The sequence below is a fragment of the Magallana gigas genome, chromosome 2 (genome assembly GCF_963853765.1).
Source record: "Magallana gigas chromosome 2, xbMagGiga1.1, whole genome shotgun sequence".
Lineage (NCBI taxonomy): Eukaryota > Metazoa > Mollusca > Bivalvia > Ostreida > Ostreidae > Magallana > Magallana gigas.
This window is the reverse complement of record NC_088854.1, coordinates 3,529,801-3,549,846: the sequence shown is the minus strand read 5'-3', so window position 1 is coordinate 3,549,846 and position 20,046 is coordinate 3,529,801. Positions and strand designations below refer to the sequence as shown.

Below are 20,046 nucleotides of genomic sequence, written 5' to 3'. Positions count from 1 at the left end.
CTGTGGAGGTAACTTAATTTTTTTCTCAAATTGAGTAATAAACACGACAAAGATTTTTTTTGGTTAAATGCAAATATTTGACCTTTCTCAAACTTGAGAAAAAATCAAACTTAAGCCTGAGATTTGACTTAATTTTTTTTGTGATATCGGAACCAGGGACATATTAGCAACGATCGAAAATCTTGCGTGACGCGATTTCGAAGGTCTTTATATGCATCAATTTTCTTTTATTCTACTAAATACATTGAGTCAATATCCTTTAAAAAAGAAATGTGCTGTTTTACTCCACTCCCGTATATAATTATAATTACGATGATTAAATTCTCCCTTGTGCCTTGTCTACAATGAAGTTGAACTCCATAATTTTTTGTTCTTTCTCTCTCTCTCTCTCTCTCTCTCTCTCTCTCTCTCTCTCTCTCTCTCTCTCTCTCTCTCTCTCTCTCTCTCTCTCTCTGTTTTACGCAATGTAGTCCTTATTGTGGGAAGATAACGGAAAATTTGCATTTTTTTTTTCAAACGTACATGATTATTTCGGAATTAAATGTAAATGTGGCGGCAAAAAAATAAATTAATCCCGTTAGTGTATTAACGTTATTTTACGATTCATGCCTTTAGAGATGATCCATTCAACTTAAAAATGTCATTGGTGTAAGAAATGCAATTTATAAAAAATGAAAAATGAATATAAAAAGTTATGTCGATAGTAAAACGTAGCCATACAGCTTAAAAACACGATTAGAACATAAAATATTGTCAGCTATTCATTTAAAAATTAGCACCGCTTGTTGTCAATTGGCGAGGCCCCTGTTTTGTTTACAGGTTCGAGTAACACAAAGATAATGATTCTTGTCTTCAACCAAAGCTTGCTAACACCAAAGTATAGTTACGGTTGATTGCTTTCAGTTCAGTACATACTCTTTGATAAATGTCAATTTGAAGATCAAACGTGCATTTAAGGATGAAAATTGGAGTAAAATACAAAATACACAATGCAAAAAAAAACCTAAAAAAATGTTATTATAAACTAATAACTTGAAAAAAATCATGCAAAGAGGTGGAATCGAACCAGGGTACAAAAACCTTTAGATTTATGGTAAGTGACAGCTGTAAAATCTATACCATTATACTATAAAGTTTAAAAAAGTTTTTATAGGTTTTTTGTGTGTAAATTTTGACCTCAGGGCAGGGGTGCTTAAAAAAAACCTATCTTAAATTATTTATTTCATACACACTTATCAAAATATCTTTATTATCATATTTCAAGGGCAGGACAACCCTGATGGATTTCTTTGCCAAAAATAATGCAGAAATAGACCATTTTATTGCAAAAATGAAGTTAATCTAATATTTAATAGTGCAATATGCTAGGTTGTAAATTAAAATTCGAAAAAATAGTAATATGTAAAGTAGAAAATATCAAATGAACTTTGATTTATAAAAGATTTTTTCCGAGAAATAGATCTTCCTTATATATCAATTCTTTTGTTATCCTTTTAAAAAAAGTTTTAAGGTATCCCACTCCTCAATGTTGTTTTATCAAGAACATTATTTGAGAAGTATATGATTAAAATCTGTAGACAAAACATACTTAAAATATACAACGAAAAAGTGGGGTCAGTTTTCCTCCCTCTGAGTTATGGCCCATTTAATTTGACCTTTTTGCCTTAAATGCAACTTCAGTCTGATTAGGATATGTTGCTAGCAAACTTATTTCATCAAATATCATTTTTAATTATGCACAATGGTCAGACGGAATAGAGAGTTTACTAAAAAAATTGTATGAAGCTGCATAAATTTTTTGTAACCTTTTTTTTTTTTTTTTTTTTTTACCAAAAATAAACTCTCTAAAATAGTTACAATATAATATGAAATAAAAACTTTTTGAATATCAAGGAGCTTTTAAGATGATTCTAGTGGGCACATTTATATTTTAAGTATTATTTTGGCGCAATGAAATAAAGGGGATCAGTGATGTCAAATTTTAGACACATGTGTATAGGGATTCAAACGTAAAACTCCCAAATTTTCAGACATTTTATATATATTTGCATGATTTTATGCTTATCATCTATCACATCCTCAAGATTTAATTTTGTACATGTCAAACAGAACCTTCAGAACATGTTACAGACCTATCAAATGTTAAGAACGTGCGTTCTGAATAAAATGTAATAAAAAGAAAAGTATATTGAAAATTCGTAAAATTGCCTGTTACTGTCATTTTCGTCTAAAAAGCCTTCCGCACGAAAATATAGTTTCTCCAAGAACTTGTTTGTTAATTGAATTCAAATGGGTTTTTTCTCAATGGATTTTGTGTAATTATGAAATAATAATCTTTTTCAATATAATGATCATTTGCACAAGGAAATCAAACGTGAGGAGTAAGATACCTTAAAGTAGATCCAGTGTTCTGTGATGTCATACTTTATTGTAAAACTTTAAATTCTTTAAGATTTGTGTGATGGATCAATGTGTTGAGTATATCAAACATTTTGGCACAATCAACCAAAAGGTACTTTAAAAAAAGGTTATACAAAGTAATCTGTTACCTTCATCCTTTTTCAATTCAATTCTGGTTTGCTTTCTCCTTCTCCTATTGTGCATTCTGATATTGCCTCCATGCAAACTATTCCGTGCCTTAAAAAGTGATTGAAAACTATTCGTATGAAAATGCCAACATGGTGCTAAAATCTTTTTCCTGACTTCAATTTCAGTCAAATTTTAAGTGCAGTATAGAAAATCAAATCCTACTTGCCTAAGTTTTTGTCATCACCGGACACACGGGATACACACGTTTCAACCAGAATCTAAACAGACGGTACCTTGAGCAGAAACACATGTTAAAGGTTGAACATGGTAAATATGATGAATAAGTCTATTTTAAAAGTAGACATATTTTTTAAAGCAATTTTTAGAATCTCTATAAATTCAATAGTTCAAAACACAAACAGTTTTTCAAAGAATATTACACTGTGTAATGAAACGTAAATGAAACTTTTTTGCCCAACCTACAAACATTTACTGTGTATTTTTAAAGAATGTTATATAAATGAGCTGTTTTTTTTTTGTTTTTTTTTTACAAACAACCTTTATTATAAGGTATGGTGTGAAACAAGCTCGCCTATAGTCATGTTGTGCTTTTTCTATCAACATCCTTTAGTTATATATGAAAACCTGATCAAATATAACTTGGGTTAAACGATTTTTTAAAAAGATTGCATTAGGATATTAGATATATAGAGGATATCAATATTGTGGAATTTTATATTTGCTTTATCCAACGAGTTGAAATGGTGTATATATTCGCGAGGCTTTATAATTAAAATTGTCGCATAAATAAAAAGAAAACATTGAATCAATTTTAAATATATTTATTTAATTTATTTGCACTACAAATATTTTAAAACAATAAAATAATGTTTTAAAATTGCATAACATTTTATATACAATTTTCTTTTTATTTTGACATATAGCACAAAAAATATGGTATTTTTAATATAATGTCAGGTACATGCAGCCATTAGCACTATTTATTGCATCCTTTTATTTTTTAAATCAAAAATAAGACAATGTCGTCTACATGCGAACCAAAGTATATACAGGTAAAGTCTACCTGTGTCCCAAAGTATATACAGGTAAAGTCTACCTGTGTCCCCTTAAAGGGCCCCATGATTGCATTGACCAATTATTATTTTTAATTGAAGAGTAGGCGATCGAAGAACACACCATCTCAAGATGTTATTCACAGAAACACGCCTTTATGCTTTTATTCTTTTCATAGTTTAAGAGATAAACTTTATTGTGCTGAAATTTTTATTCAAAGATCCAGCAGTGTTATTAAAGAGACTGTACGGCGCATCTTATCAAAACACCGACTTGAAAAAAATTTCCGATCGGGTTCGGTATTTTTGTACTACTCATGAATGTATAAACTTTCAGAAAATTACAAAGTTCTCCATGCAATAAATCTAATTATTTCAATTAAGTAACCTATCACATAAATACATCGCAACGTGTTACGGGGTCAGCCTTCTGTACTATTACGCATGCGTATTTACTGTAAACAAAACACATGCAGGGCTCGCGAAGAATCTCCTGGACATATGTCTTTTCTACTTTTCATAGGTAATAACTGTTTAAAGTTTTTAAAATAACCACAATTATTATTTTGTAAGCATTTTTTTTCCGTGTCTATCATAGGAGTTGCTACAACCTAAATTTATTTTTATAAATGAGGCCCCTTGAGGGGTTATTTGACATATTTATATCTATTCATTTGAAAATGAACCTAACTTGGTAAACCATCTATAAATTATCGAGTAATGATGTGTTTCATTTAGAGAATCGCTTTAACCTGGTTTTCCATGATGACCGTGGTGTGACGAAGATCTTGTAGTTTTCAGCACGTGTCAATTACTGTCAATCATAGTCCACGTGGTACAAATAAACGATATAAGATTATTCCGGTTTGTACGACCCCTGAAGTTCCGGAAGCTGATAATTACGTTAATTGAGTATGTGAAAAGGATTTTCATGTATTTCAACTATTACAATAAACGTTATTTCTTATTTCTTAACTATACAATAGGTAAATCTGAAGTTATTCACACATGTGTTTTCAGCTGTACTGTCTCTTTAATCAGAATCAGTCATTTTCATATTACAAGCCTCATACTACTTTAAAATTTCTTGTTGGAATCACTCCTTCTGGTGTAAGTTCATTTGTTTCAGATGGCTTTGGTTGAAGAGTTTCAGACCGACAAATGATTAAGCGCACCTGTCTTTTAGACCTCATGGAAGAGGGCAATGGAGTGATGGCAGACAAGGTTTTTTCCACCAAAGACAAAAGAAAAAGAGATACACTCTTAAGATTCCATCTTTTCGTTTTTCTTCTAATTAGTTAATTACTCAAGAAATTTTAAATACTTAAGAAATTGCTTAATAAGGAAATCGTGTGGAAAGAGTTATAGGACGCGTTATTTGATGGTGTTCTTTCTCTTTCTTTAGCGCCATAATCCCGAACATTATAATATAGTAGCCGCTGGTAAAATATAGCCAATCTTGGGTCGTTGTTCAAAAATATATTTATTGAAGAGAAAAACTTCTAAAAATTTATAAATTATATAAGTTACACCAAATGGACACAAATGAAAATACAATTATAATAGACAAAGATAGACAATGAAATGAAACAGAAATATTACAAATTAGAATTAACTTCAAACTTAGCTTTGTCATAGTAAAAGTAGTAAAATACTTAGCAATTGCCCTGCAAAACTAGTTATGCACATGTGTAGAATTTATTGTAAAACAGTCTGTTATCTCGTGCGTACGGCATAAAATCTTTTGTCCACGACTTATAATAGCAATTTGTTTATTCGGTACTTTGATTTGTCCAAGATCGTTGAAAGGTTGCATGTAGAATGAAATAAAGATTGTTAGTAAATGCTTTTAACTAGGTTTCAAAAAGAAGGAAAATGTAGGATATTCTATGTATACAATTTAGGAGTGTTATTGCATGGGAAAAAATCTACCCTGCCGCGTGTGGTCAAAGACTCGCCTAAATACGGTTATTTCGATGGGGTATACTAGAGACTCCTGGCCTGTGTGCAACTTATTTAGTTAACTTTTTTACACCAAAATGAATTCATGCAAAACGAGCATGAGTTCTACGTACATTGCATTTACTTATTGTTATGTGTACATATAATAGTGCAGCTTTTTTCCCTGCCGGGGGAAAGAGGTGCGATTAATTAATTATTTTAAGATAAATCCCCTTATAGATTTTCCTGGGAATATTTGCAAATTCCAAAAGAGTAAAGAACTTCAATATACTTTACCTCGATTTCTATAATGTTTCTTAAATTCTTATGGAAATGCTTTAAAAAAGTTTTTAACCAGTGTTTATGGCTTATAATCCAATAAGTATAATGATTTGTTTATATTTATTCTAGAGACATGTTTTGTGGGACTGCTAATTGAATTTCCGTTCGTCATCTAAAAAGGTATTTTGAGTATTATACAACACATCATTTGTGTTCATTCATTGTGTTTCATATATTCTTGAGGTATAAGTAATGTTCAAGAATATTATTATGTCAAAAACATCATACGTCATACGTTTTTTTCAGATATCAAGTTTTCAAGGTAAAGTATGTTTTCCGGCAGATTATTGATGTCATTTCATTTTGTTTGAAAACAAAAAACATAAATTTTACAGAGTACTTTATTTACGATTTAAGAAAATAATTAAAGCATGCGAATAGAAAATATTTGTATAATAGCAACAATAAATTAAAATTGAAATGAAAATAATCATACAAATACGACAACATCAAAAATAGGTAAGAATGTTCATGCATGCAAAAAGAAAATCCTCCAAACATCTAAGAAAAAGCCCCTATATAAATGGAACAATTATATTAATTTTTTTTTTAAAAAGGACACTGATATTAAGAAGTCGTTTTTGTGTTTTTGTATAAAACCATTGAAAACGTTAGACTTCAAAACTTGTCCTTGCTAAATATGTCCACAGTCCGTTAACCATTTTAACTGGACGTCTTTTAATAGCTCTCTAACATTTGTTTATAATGGTTAAATAATAAGAATTTTTTTTGTTAGAAAACAATACTTGATACTTCTATCATGCATGTTAAAGAGTCAAAAATTCAAATAAAGGAAAATTTATCAAATCAAATATTAAAAGACTACAGCATATGGAAAAGAGCTGCGACGAAGAGACTCATGGCGCTGATTATTGGTATTCCGGAATCGGAACCTGAAAAGAAATTAATTGTAAAAGAATATCAATTTTAGAATAAAAATACTTTTCTGCATGATGTAAACATATAAAAGATAATATGAGACTTTTCTGAATGATGTACAAATTTTAAAGATAAAACGGTCTTTGTATAGTACGGTGTAAAAATATCACATGTATTGTCAAGTTTAGCCTTCATGATCAAATTCTGTTTATATAAAGACTTGAATATCAAACATAACATACAAAAATATTTAAAAAATATTCCATTGGGATATTAAATATAAGTCATTAATTATGTAATCACTAATCACATGATCGAATATGCATGAAGCAGTTTGAGTTTGAATAGAACAGTTACAAAATAATAATGAGGGGGGGGGCTTATAAAAATCAAACACAGAAACACCCTCTTAAAAAACCAACCCCGACCCTCAAAATCTCAAACGTGAAAGTGTGTTAGAGTTGCAAACAAGAATGGCAGAATGTCTGATATTTGCTCGGACATAATTGATGCTCGTATTTAAAGTAATAAAAAACTGTTACATACATCCTTTGATAGCTAATTTCTTTTTTGCCCTTTTCTTTTGTTCATAACTACAGCCAGGTGAATTATCAACGCATCTCAATTTGGTCCTTAAAAACAACAGTGATTGGAAATCCTTCTCATTAAAATAAAAACATGTTGCGAAATAATTTTTCTGTGACTGTATTTTCAGTAACATTTGCATAATTGTGGTCAATTCCTACTTGCAAACTCTTTTGTCACCAGTCCTCAATGAAGTTGCACAAACGTCCGCCGCACATTTAGCAGAAACACATACTGTGTAAAATATTTTATACAAGATGAAAAAAGCTTAAGTTGGGTTAACCACCATTCAAAGCGCATCTCTGAAAAAAGCATTAGATTCTTTGGAATACATCTAAAGCCTTTTCCTAACAACAAAATTAATATTTTACAATAGATCATTATACTTTCAATACAGTAAAATAGTAAACTTAGCACATCGTTCTTTATATAAATTAGTGATATAAAGGAAAGTAACTAGCAAACACTCTTACCCCTGTGACTGATAGATAATATGGCCATAAGAAGTAAGGCAGCAATGAAAACCTTGTCTGTGGCAGCCATTGCTTGAATCGTACAGTTAGCACGGTGAGGCTGAATCTGGGGTTTGGAATTGCGGGATGCAGCAAGAGAATCAATTATATATCCTTATTCTACTAGCGAATGGACATCTGTTAAACTGTTCAACTGTGCATCACTTTGCGAAAAATATCGACCAAAATCTGATAACAATGCTTTATCTAAAATATGTACCAAGAAGTGTAAAATAAAAAAGATAATAAATACAGAAAAACACACTTAAACTCAATTTAAACATCCTTATTTTTTACATGCAATAAATACGCAAACACAGATAGTTCAACTCATAGTGATAGACACATGTATATATGGACAACGATACATAAACGAATATAAAATATTTCTGCAAATACTATATAGTGTGACATATTATGTGTTAATTTCCAGAAACAAAATATTTTTGATATTGAACATAATAGACCAATTTACACTTTACAAAAGTTATGTTCCTTGGCTGCCATCTTTGAGGAAAAAAACCATAGGTTTCTCACAGTAGCCTTTGTAGTTCAGAAGTTTGTAACTTTTCCATTTTGATTGCCCCACGATGGGGAAACGTTACAAATTTTATCACAGTACGCTCAAATATTTGTTGCATAAATATGGAAAAAGTTCGGTTTTTTCTCTTTTGACCTTTGGATTGACCCCGCAAAGGAAAACAACTCTTGCAAAATGTGGAATGGACAATGAGAGCAACTAAAAAAAGAATACACATGCGTATACAGATATATGTATATATATTACAATTTTTATGTGATTATCTGCCATCGACTGTTATTATCTAAATATCTATAATTCTTTAGAAAAAATAAATTTTCTTTATAAATCCTATCATTAAAATTGCTTAACAAATTAAAAATCAGGTTTTGATAATTGTTGGTTGCAGTATCGTTTTTTTAAATACCAACAGATTTTAAAATTTTCCAAATATTACTGATATTATGTCAAAAATTATAGAATTAGAAATTTAATCCAAAACCTATTTTTAATGTCATACCGTTACTCAGTTCCTTACATTCTTTAAAAGATGACAGTTTATTTCACATGCATGCTGAAGAATCAGATGAGTTTATCTAATATTTAACAGTTTATAGTTTGGAATATTCTATGTAAAATTTGGAATTGGAGTCTTTTGTGACGTTTACAGAAACTTCTTTTCAAATATCGGTGGAATTTCCCCTGCAATTTCCTCCATTTTAGCAACTTTTTTTTTAGTTTCATTTTAATTTTAACCGGGCTTTGCAGTAAGAAAAGTCCAGGTGTATGCAGACCTATCCTTTACTACGCAATATGTATAATGAGACATTAAACGAGCCCGGGTTTCAGTACTTCAATACGTTTCTTTATAAAAATATCATTTTCGAACAACCTTATGTATTTGTAAGAAATAATATAATAGAGTTTATTATGTTAGGTCTAGTCTCTGTTTAAATTATTATTTTTTAATTGTGATAAACTTGCATTATTTAGTTCAGCATACTCAACGAATTTGAGTTTCAGTTATCTATCTTTTTTGCGCCGTCTAAAGAATATTTTTCAATAAGTAACAAATATCAACAATCATCTCCATCTACAAATAAATAGAATCTATTTACTCATTTTATCTTAAGACATTTATAGCTAGCAACAGATGATGGTACCAAAAAACATTAAGACTAACGAAATATTAAGGAATGCTTAAATATAATGAATAACTACAACACGAACTATACAACACTCTAGACTTTGATATTAAGATCATCATAGGTAATATAAATGCCAAATTAGGAGCAGATAATGAGTTATACAATAAGGCAATGGGAGAACATGACTGTTAAATCATGAATGAAAATGGTGAGAGACTTGCAGAGTTTTGTACCACTAACAATTATGTAATTTGAGGTACACTATTTCCTCATAGAAACATTTACAAATTAATCTGGCATTCTCCAAACACAAGAAAAAACCCAAAATTGATCACATCATAAATAAATTGAAAATGGAGACGATCATAAACGGATGTAAGAGTGAAGAGAGATGCCAATGTTGATGGTGATGGCTAATGGTAATTTTCGGAACGGAACCAGTTAAGAGGTCCCAACGGGGAAACAGAAATTTATAAAACACCATTTTTTCAATTCAACATATTGTTAATGAAAGATTGTTTTTCAAATTTTGATGTTTGAATTCACTGTGTTTTAAATGAAATATGCTACTCATTGCCTTTAAGCCATTACCGTTTCTTTCCCGAAAAAATGTAAAGTCACTAGTTGTTTTAAATTGTTAGACTTACAATGTACATATAAAGTTGAGATTTTAACCAAACTCAATAAATCTGTATGTGTTTTATCGGTAAAAAAATATTTTTCTTCTTTGTTATCTTTCTTTTGAATAATTTTTCTTCTGATTCCGTTCCGTTCCGCCAAATACCAAAATCTTTATGAATATTGGTATTTAACGGAACAGAGCGGAATCTTTCAAACGTTTTAAAATATCATAACAACTCATCGTTATTTGTTTTTAAAAATTATTTTGAAATGAATGAAGCAGGCTTTCAAATCAATTCAGTCATCATGTGTATGTGCTAATAATTAATTTCAGTGTTTGTGTGCTGGGTTAATCAAGCTAATGTTTACATCAAATAGAATTCTAATTTATACCAAGCACATTCGCAGGGATGACATTGCTTAAAAATAAATGATAGCCTTATTTAGGATACATTAAAATGAATGAGGATATAACAAATGTTCTGAATAATTTTCTTCTGATTCCGTTCCGTTCCTCAAAATACCAATACCCGTGTGGATATTGGCATTTAACGGAACAAAGCTTTTTAAAATATATAAAATATCATAACAAGGACAACATTTATTCAATTTATAACAAACTATTTGTTTTTAGGAAGTTTATAGGAGAATTAACGTGTTTATTTATAAGTCAAGCTAGCAAAACACAATGTTTACATCAAGTACATGTAGAATTTTATATTCCACTATGGAACGCCATGGCTGCCTTATAGCATTAAACTATAGTTATATTATGTCAATTTGTTATTTCATGATGTCAAATACCATTACATGGTGGTAATACATCCTTACGTTTGGTGTTCCATATAAATATTACAAATGTTGTTTACATACTTCTGAAAAAATTTCCTCTGATTCCGTTCCACAAAATACCAAAAATCGTGTTGGGGGTTTCTTGAAAGAAATATGTTTGACTTAAAGGGCAATAGGTAACATTTTATGTAATGTAAAGTGAATGCAAACATAAAAAGATTAAAAACAATCTTCCTTTTACGATAGGTTTAATTAAGATAAAGTTTTTTTTAAAATTCTGTTTCCCTGTATTGGTCTCTTAACTGGTTCCGTTTCCACTCCCACCTGCACTTTCAAGACATGACCAATGGACTCCACAAATATGCAGGAAGCGGTGGGCTAGAGATAAGCACTTAAAAATCAGATCCCTAAATTTTAATAACCCACCACTGGTCAAAATGTAAGATAACATTCTCTCATGTTCGATACCCTTACGTACTTGGGTAGTAAAGCAACAACATATGTTGGAGCAGAGACAGATATCAAACAGAGACTATCCAAGGCAAGAAAGGCATTTAACAACCTGCAAACTGTTTGGAGATCTAGTCAGTACACAGCTAGGACAAAACTAAAACTATACAAAAGCTGCATTCAAGCTATCCTAGTGTATGTATTAGAGTGTTCGAGAATGATAGAGAGTGATCTGAACACACTGTCAACTTTCCATACATAGTCCCTAATATGGATCTTAAGACTTTTTTGGCCAAATATCATCTCAAATCAACATCTTGGAAAATACGCGACAGGTGTCAACGAAAGGATATGACCACATTCATTGTCAGATGACATTGGAACTGGCTTGGCCATGTACTTAGAAGGGATTTAGACGGCATAACGTAGAGCTTACTTTTGGACACCAGAGGGTAAATGGAAGAGAGGAAGGCCCAAAGTCACTTGGCGGCGGACAATGGAAGCCGAAATAAAAGACCAAAAGAGAAGCTGGGGCACATTCCAAAAGCTAACCAGTGACAGACACGGATGGAGAACCCTCGTTCCTATCCTATTTACCAAAGGTGTCACGAGAAGAAAGTAAATATAACGATGAATATTCTTACTTTAATTGAACAATCTTCCCCCACCCAAAAAAAAAAAGATTATAACTGATTCAAATGTCCTGTCTTTATACTATTTGGAAAGAGGAAACTGCAGATTTTTCGATGTATAGACATATCCTTAAAATATCGTTAGTCTTACTCAGTTTTGTACATCACGTGTGGCCTGCCAGATCTGTCTCGAGATAAAATAGGAAAATACCTAAAAGTGTAGACATATTTTTTTCCACGGGGTCATTATTCCGCAGAATCACAATATCAATTTAAACTGCGGGTTCTTTGAATGACAAAAAAATCGTTTGAATAATTATTATTAAATTTAGTTCTGAGCGATTTTCATTACCTAGAATTTGTCCAACGTTGGACTTAAATTGTAAGAACTGTTCACAGTGAACGGTATTTATCGGTTGTGCACTGGTCGGTAGTCATTAGTTATCCGTCAAGATGTTACGACGCTGGCTAAAATCGTCTTGTGAAACACCACATGATGAATATTTACCAAACCCATGTCTAACATCTTAAAAATCTGTGGAAATTTCAGCAGCAAATGGGGCTGTCGTACAAGCAATGTCTAAATCCCTGAAGAGAAAACGAGGCGAATACAACCATTATTCCGCGGAGCAGAGATATAAAATGGCAAAGTACGCTGTGGAAAATGGGGTAATGAAAGCTTCTAAACATTTTAGTAAAGTGTTGGGAAAGCCAGTAAATGAGACTAGCATCAGAACAATCAAAAAATCTTTCATTTTGAAAAAAGTTACGAAGAATCGGATGGACGAATTCCAGGACGGACTCCCGTGCGACAAACGCGGACGACCAACTTTGTTGGGCACGTTTGTGGAAGATGTTATCGACTACATAAAAAGTCTTCGACTTTCGGGAGGTATTGTCAATAGACCAATTGTTATCGCTGCTGCTCGTGGTATTATATTATGGCTAAAAATCGTCAACATCTGGTTGAATTCGGCGGATCTATTGATTTAAACAATTCCTGGGCTCAAACAATTGTCCGGCGGTTAAATTTTGTCCAACGCAAGGATACGAAAGCTCCACGAAAATTACCAGAAAATTTCCCATAACAAAAAGAATTGTTTTTGTCAAAAATTGAAGAAATCGTTACAGAAAACCGTATTCCTGATGACCTGATCATCAATTTCTATTAGACAAATGTTTACATTGTGCCTGTAGGTGATTACACATTAAAGGAAAAAGGATCAAAACAGGTCCCTATTATCCCACTTGAGAATAATAGACAAATAACTGTCCTCCTTGGATGTACCATGTCGGGCTTCTTTCTCCCCCTCAAGTTATCTACGCAGGCGGAACGAATCAGGTTCACCCGAATTTCCATTCCCCGATGATCGGCATATTACCCATACGTCAAATCACTGGTCCAACTCATGATCAGAGAGCATGTGTGATTATGTTGAAAAAATTATAGTACCTTATATTAAAAACGTGAGAGAAAAATTGCCATTATGTCGCTCCAATGTACCTGCTTTGTGCATATTTGACGTTTTCAAAGCACATCAAGTAAACGAGTTCAAAGATGAGCTGACTCGCAACAACTTCAGGATGCGCTATTTTCCCGCTAGCTGCACATCAGAATTACAATCGTTAGATCTTTCTGGAAATGACGAATTCAAAAAATGCATAAAGAATCAGTTTTCTGAGTGGTACAGGGATCAAATTCAGAAAGACCTAAAAAGGTGAAAAACAATGCAGTCTTTATACGTAGATCTACGATTGTCAACATTGAAACCCATTCATGCGGGGTGGCTGGTCAAGGCACATCAGACAGTTAGAAGCGAAACCACTCTGCAAGGGTAGGAAAAATCGGGAATTCTCACGCGATTGAAAAAGTGAACGTATTCTGAATATGTGTCCATGTAATTTTACAGGTTTTTTAAACTGATTTCAATGAACTGGTTTTCTTTTTATCTGTTTATATGCATGTCGTATTTTTAAAGCCAAATAAATATTTTAATCTTTATTAACAGTCAATTTATGGGTTCACATGTCGTTTAAAATATGAGTTGATCAGTTTTATCAATTAAAAGTCAGAGCACAAAGCAGTATCGGGTCATTGAAAGACAGACCCGTTTGGGGCTATTTGTCGTCTGACACGTGCTGTTATCTCAAGCTGGGACAAGTTTAAATTCATGCAAGTAAATTTACAGAAAATTCAAATCTTTAGGAGATTAAATTATTTATTATGTGAATTCTTAAGACAAATTTGTTTGACAGTTTGCATAGATAAAAACGATATACATTGGGAACACATATATGCAAGTGTTATATAATGTAGTAACTTCCGATTATCCTTATTCATGTAATGCAATTTCAAAATTTCATTCCAAAATGCACTTTAAGTACACTGGGAAAAAATTCCGCGGAAAATTTGTGTCTGAGAAAGTTTCACATTATTTAAGTCTCATGCGCCAAAAGTATGTAAATTTATTCCTTGTACTATGTACACGTAATTTATTGTTAACAAGTCTTAATTTTTAATAATTTTTGATATAATGTTTTGTTAGATTTAGAAGCAATTTTGATTGATGAATGTAAATTCAATATGTACTTTTTTACATTCATTGAAATAGATTTTTCTGACTCATTTGTAATATTTGAGATCATTTAAAAACAACATTATGCGTTTTTTTAGAGATACACTAATTTTTTTTAGATATGTGAGAATATTAATTTAATTAATAACTTAGATATGGCAATCTTTACCAAATGAGCTTAAAAATTGTGGTTCTAAATGGTAGTCCAAACCGTGCACCGAAACATCATCTAAAGAAACTTCTTCACACATATCTGATTAAAACAATCTTTCAAATTAAAACAGTTATTTTGTTTGAAAGAATAAAAAAAAATATCTTATTTTTCTGTAATTAGTAATGTTCATTTGTTTTGCAAAATGTTCGGAGCATTGTCACTTTGATGAACTTTGTGAAGTGATGTCTGCTACAAACATAATGTCATAACGTTCACTTCGCACCTTTAATGACTGTGCATGTTTCTACAAATCTATAGAGTGAAACTAATATTGAAAAGGTGATTGTTTTAAAGGCTTCGCCCTCATCATGGTCCCACTGTAAAACATACGAATATGGGGAAAAAAGAAAAGACCCCTTCAAGGTAACTGGCGGTACTGCTATTTTGCAGGACTTATTGGCATATTTTGGTGAAATAAAGCAACGTAAATTGTTTAATTTATGTCACGTAATTGTCTATCTACCTAAACTTTGCCATGATATCTCAATTTGCCATGCAAAAGAGGGGTACCATAGTAGCCGTGTCTGGATCTATTTATAAGAAATCTTATAGTTATATAATCTTTAATTAATAGACAAGTTTTACCTTTTATTTGCAACACTTGTTTCCTTGTCTTTACCTTTATATTCTTGTACACTTCTTCATTGTATAGGTAGGGCTTAGTAAATGTGATATAGGTATAGGTAAGTCTGTATTAAAGCAGCTGACTAGAGTGCTTTAGAAAGGACAGTGAAATTCTTACAATGTTTTTACTGTACATGTTATCTCATGAAGACTGGTAGTGACGAAAAATATTGTTAGGTAAGGCTATTACGAAGACTTAAGAAATGCATATGTTTCGTTTCAAATAGAGAGATATTGTAAATATTATTAATATACAACGTAGGAGTGTTTTTTATGTAAAAAAGCATCAACCCTGTAACACATTCATTACAATTGCCCATGTCGCGTGTGGTCAATGACTCGCCCTCCTACCCCCTACGGTCATGTTCTGTTAGTTGAACGAGAGACTCTTCGTTTTCTAACACCTAAAAAAATTCATGTAAAACTGCAGGAAATTATATGAATTTACATTATGTTCTGTTTACAAATAACAGCACAGCTTCTTTTCGCTGCCCGGGGAAGAGGTAAGATTAATAATTTATTTTCTGACCCTTCTGATAATTTTTTCTTGGTAATTAGTTAAAATGTTAAAAGAAAGTAACTTCAATATGTATTCCCTACATCAATTTAATCTATCTTAAATTCTTATCAAAATAAATAATTAATATTATATATAAATTATTATTATTTTTTGTTTATTTCTATACAGGAAACGATTTTTGTTCGACAGCGAGTCAAACCGTTCATCATCAACATTTTAATCATGAACTATCCGTAAAGTCCAAGAGCATATCACGATAACTGCACAACTGCTCTCTGCACATGCGCAAAAACACTTTCGCAGTGCAACTTCTATTTTACTGAATCCATTCTTTTTTAGCTTTATTCATAACAACCTAAATGGTTTGTGCTTGTTGTATTGTTCAGTGCACAAATCGAAATGACTCGAAAGGAAAGAGGAAGATCTCCATTTTTTTTTTTTAGGTTTGTTTATGGTATTTTTCTATTTGAATTTTAAAACTACTAACTATGTTTATATATATTAGATAGGCAATAAGTCATAATCTCGTTTAATTTAGCTTTTGTTAGAAAAATCCCTCAGAGCTTGCTGTTTCTCTAAAATTCTTTTCACTGTCAATGAAGATATATTATAAAAACTATGCAAGATTTCAACAGAGTTTTAATAACCCACCACTGGTCAAAATGTAAGATAACATTCTCTCATGTTCGATACCCTTACGTACTTGGGTAGTAAAGCAACAACATATGTTGGAGCAGAGACAGATATCAAACAGAGACTATCCAAGGCAAGAAAGGCATTTAACAACCTGCAAACTGTTTGGAGATCTAGTCAGTACACAGCTAGGACAAAACTAAAACTATACAAAAGCTGCATTCAAGCTATCCTAGTGTATGTATTAGAGTGTTCGAGAATGATAGAGAGTGATCTGAACACACTGTCAACTTTCCATACATAGTCCCTAATATGGATCTTAAGACTTTTTTGGCCAAATATCATCTCAAATCAACATCTTGGAAAATACGCGACAGGTGTCAACGAAAGGATATGACCACATTCATTGTCAGATGACATTGGAACTGGCTTGGCCATGTACTTAGAAGGGATTTAGACGGCATAACGTAGAGCTTACTTTTGGACACCAGAGGGTAAATGGAAGAGAGGAAGGCCCAAAGTCACTTGGCGGCGGACAATGGAAGCCGAAATAAAAGACCAAAAGAGAAGCTGGGGCACATTCCAAAAGCTAACCAGTGACAGACACGGATGGAGAACCCTCGTTCCTATCCTATTTACCAAAGGTGTCACGAGAAGAAAGTAAATATAACGATGAATATTCTTACTTTAATTGAACAATCTTCCCCCACCCAAAAAAAAAAAGATTATAACTGATTCAAATGTCCTGTCTTTATACTATTTGGAAAGAGGAAACTGCAGATTTTTCGATGTATAGACATATCCTTAAAATATCGTTAGTCTTACTCAGTTTTGTACATCACGTGTGGCCTGCCAGATCTGTCTCGAGATAAAATAGGAAAATACCTAAAAGTGTAGACATATTTTTTTCCACGGGGTCATTATTCCGCAGAATCACAATATCAATTTAAACTGCGGGTTCTTTGAATGACAAAAAAATCGTTTGAATAATTATTATTAAATTTAGTTCTGAGCGATTTTCATTACCTAGAATTTGTCCAACGTTGGACTTAAATTGTAAGAACTGTTCACAGTGAACGGTATTTATCGGTTGTGCACTGGTCGGTAGTCATTAGTTATCCGTCAAGATGTTACGACGCTGGCTAAAATCGTCTTGTGAAACACCACATGATGAATATTTACCAAACCCATGTCTAACATCTTAAAAATCTGTGGAAATTTCAGCAGCAAATGGGGCTGTCGTACAAGCAATGTCTAAATCCCTGAAGAGAAAACGAGGCGAATACAACCATTATTCCGCGGAGCAGAGATATAAAATGGCAAAGTACGCTGTGGAAAATGGGGTAATGAAAGCTTCTAAACATTTTAGTAAAGTGTTGGGAAAGCCAGTAAATGAGACTAGCATCAGAACAATCAAAAAATCTTTCATTTTGAAAAAAGTTACGAAGAATCGGATGGACGAATTCCAGGACGGACTCCCGTGCGACAAACGCGGACGACCAACTTTGTTGGGCACGTTTGTGGAAGATGTTATCGACTACATAAAAAGTCTTCGACTTTCGGGAGGTATTGTCAATAGACCAATTGTTATCGCTGCTGCTCGTGGTATTATATTATGGCTAAAAATCGTCAACATCTGGTTGAATTCGGCGGATCTATTGATTTAAACAATTCCTGGGCTCAAACAATTGTCCGGCGGTTAAATTTTGTCCAACGCAAGGATACGAAAGCTCCACGAAAATTACCAGAAAATTTCCCATAACAAAAAGAATTGTTTTTGTCAAAAATTGAAGAAATCGTTACAGAAAACCGTATTCCTGATGACCTGATCATCAATTTCTATTAGACAAATGTTTACATTGTGCCTGTAGGTGATTACACATTAAAGGAAAAAGGATCAAAACAGGTCCCTATTATCCCACTTGAGAATAATAGACAAATAACTGTCCTCCTTGGATGTACCATGTCGGGCTTCTTTCTCCCCCTCAAGTTATCTACGCAGGCGGAACGAATCAGGTTCACCCGAATTTCCATTCCCCGATGATCGGCATATTACCCATACGTCAAATCACTGGTCCAACTCATGATCAGAGAGCATGTGTGATTATGTTGAAAAAATTATAGTACCTTATATTAAAAACGTGAGAGAAAAATTGCCATTATGTCGCTCCAATGTACCTGCTTTGTGCATATTTGACGTTTTCAAAGCACATCAAGTAAACGAGTTCAAAGATGAGCTGACTCGCAACAACTTCAGGATGCGCTATTTTCCCGCTAGCTGCACATCAGAATTACAATCGTTAGATCTTTCTGGAAATGACGAATTCAAAAAATGCATAAAGAATCAGTTTTCTGAGTGGTACAGGGATCAAATTCAGAAAGACCTAAAAAGGTGAAAAACAATGCAGTCTTTATACGTAGATCTACGATTGTCAACATTGAAACCCATTCATGCGGGGTGGCTGGTCAAGGCACATCAGACAGTTAGAAGCGAAACCACTCTGCAAGGGTAGGAAAAATCGGGAATTCTCACGCGATTGAAAAAGTGAACGTATTCTGAATATGTGTCCATGTAATTTTACAGGTTTTTTAAACTGATTTCAATGAACTGGTTTTCTTTTTATCTGTTTATATGCATGTCGTATTTTTAAAGCCAAATAAATATTTTAATCTTTATTAACAGTCAATTTATGGGTTCACATGTCGTTTAAAATATGAGTTGATCAGTTTTATCAATTAAAAGTCAGAGCACAAAGCAGTATCGGGTCATTGAAAGACAGACCCGTTTGGGGCTATTTGTCGTCTGACACGTGCTGTTATCTCAAGCTGGGACAAGTTTAAATTCATGCAAGTAAATTTACAGAAAATTCAAATCTTTAGGAGATTAAATTATTTATTATGTGAATTCTTAAGACAAATTTGTTTGACAGTTTGCATAGATAAAAACGATATACATTGGGAACACATATATGCAAGTGTTATATAATGTAGTAACTTCCGATTATCCTTATTCATGTAATGCAATTTCAAAATTTCATTCCAAAATGCACTTTAAGTACACTGGGAAAAAATTCCGCGGAAAATTTGTGTCTGAGAAAGTTTCACATTATTTAAGTCTCATGCGCCAAAAGTATGTAAATTTATTCCTTGTACTATGTACACGTAATTTATTGTTAACAAGTCTTAATTTTTAATAATTTTTGATATAATGTTTTGTTAGATTTAGAAGCAATTTTGATTGATGAATGTAAATTCAATATGTACTTTTTTACATTCATTGAAATAGATTTTTCTGACTCATTTGTAATATTTGAGATCATTTAAAAACAACATTATGCGTTTTTTTAGAGATACACTAATTTTTTTTAGATATGTGAGAATATTAATTTAATTAATAACTTAGATATGGCAATCTTTACCAAATGAGCTTAAAAATTGTGGTTCTAAATGGTAGT

At 32.3% G+C, this 20,046-nt stretch overlaps 1 long non-coding RNA gene across 1 annotated transcript; it reads right to left on the bottom strand.

Moving 5' to 3' along the window:
* Positions 1-5,066: 5,066 nt before the first annotated feature.
* On the bottom strand, positions 5,067-8,059 carry LOC136272642 (uncharacterized). Its single transcript, XR_010710620.1, has 4 exons — positions 7,823-8,059; positions 7,511-7,583; positions 7,311-7,396; positions 5,067-6,778 (listed from the first exon to the last, which is right to left on the bottom strand). It is a non-coding gene; the product is annotated as an uncharacterized lncRNA (long non-coding RNA).
* Positions 8,060-20,046: the final 11,987 nt, after the last annotated feature.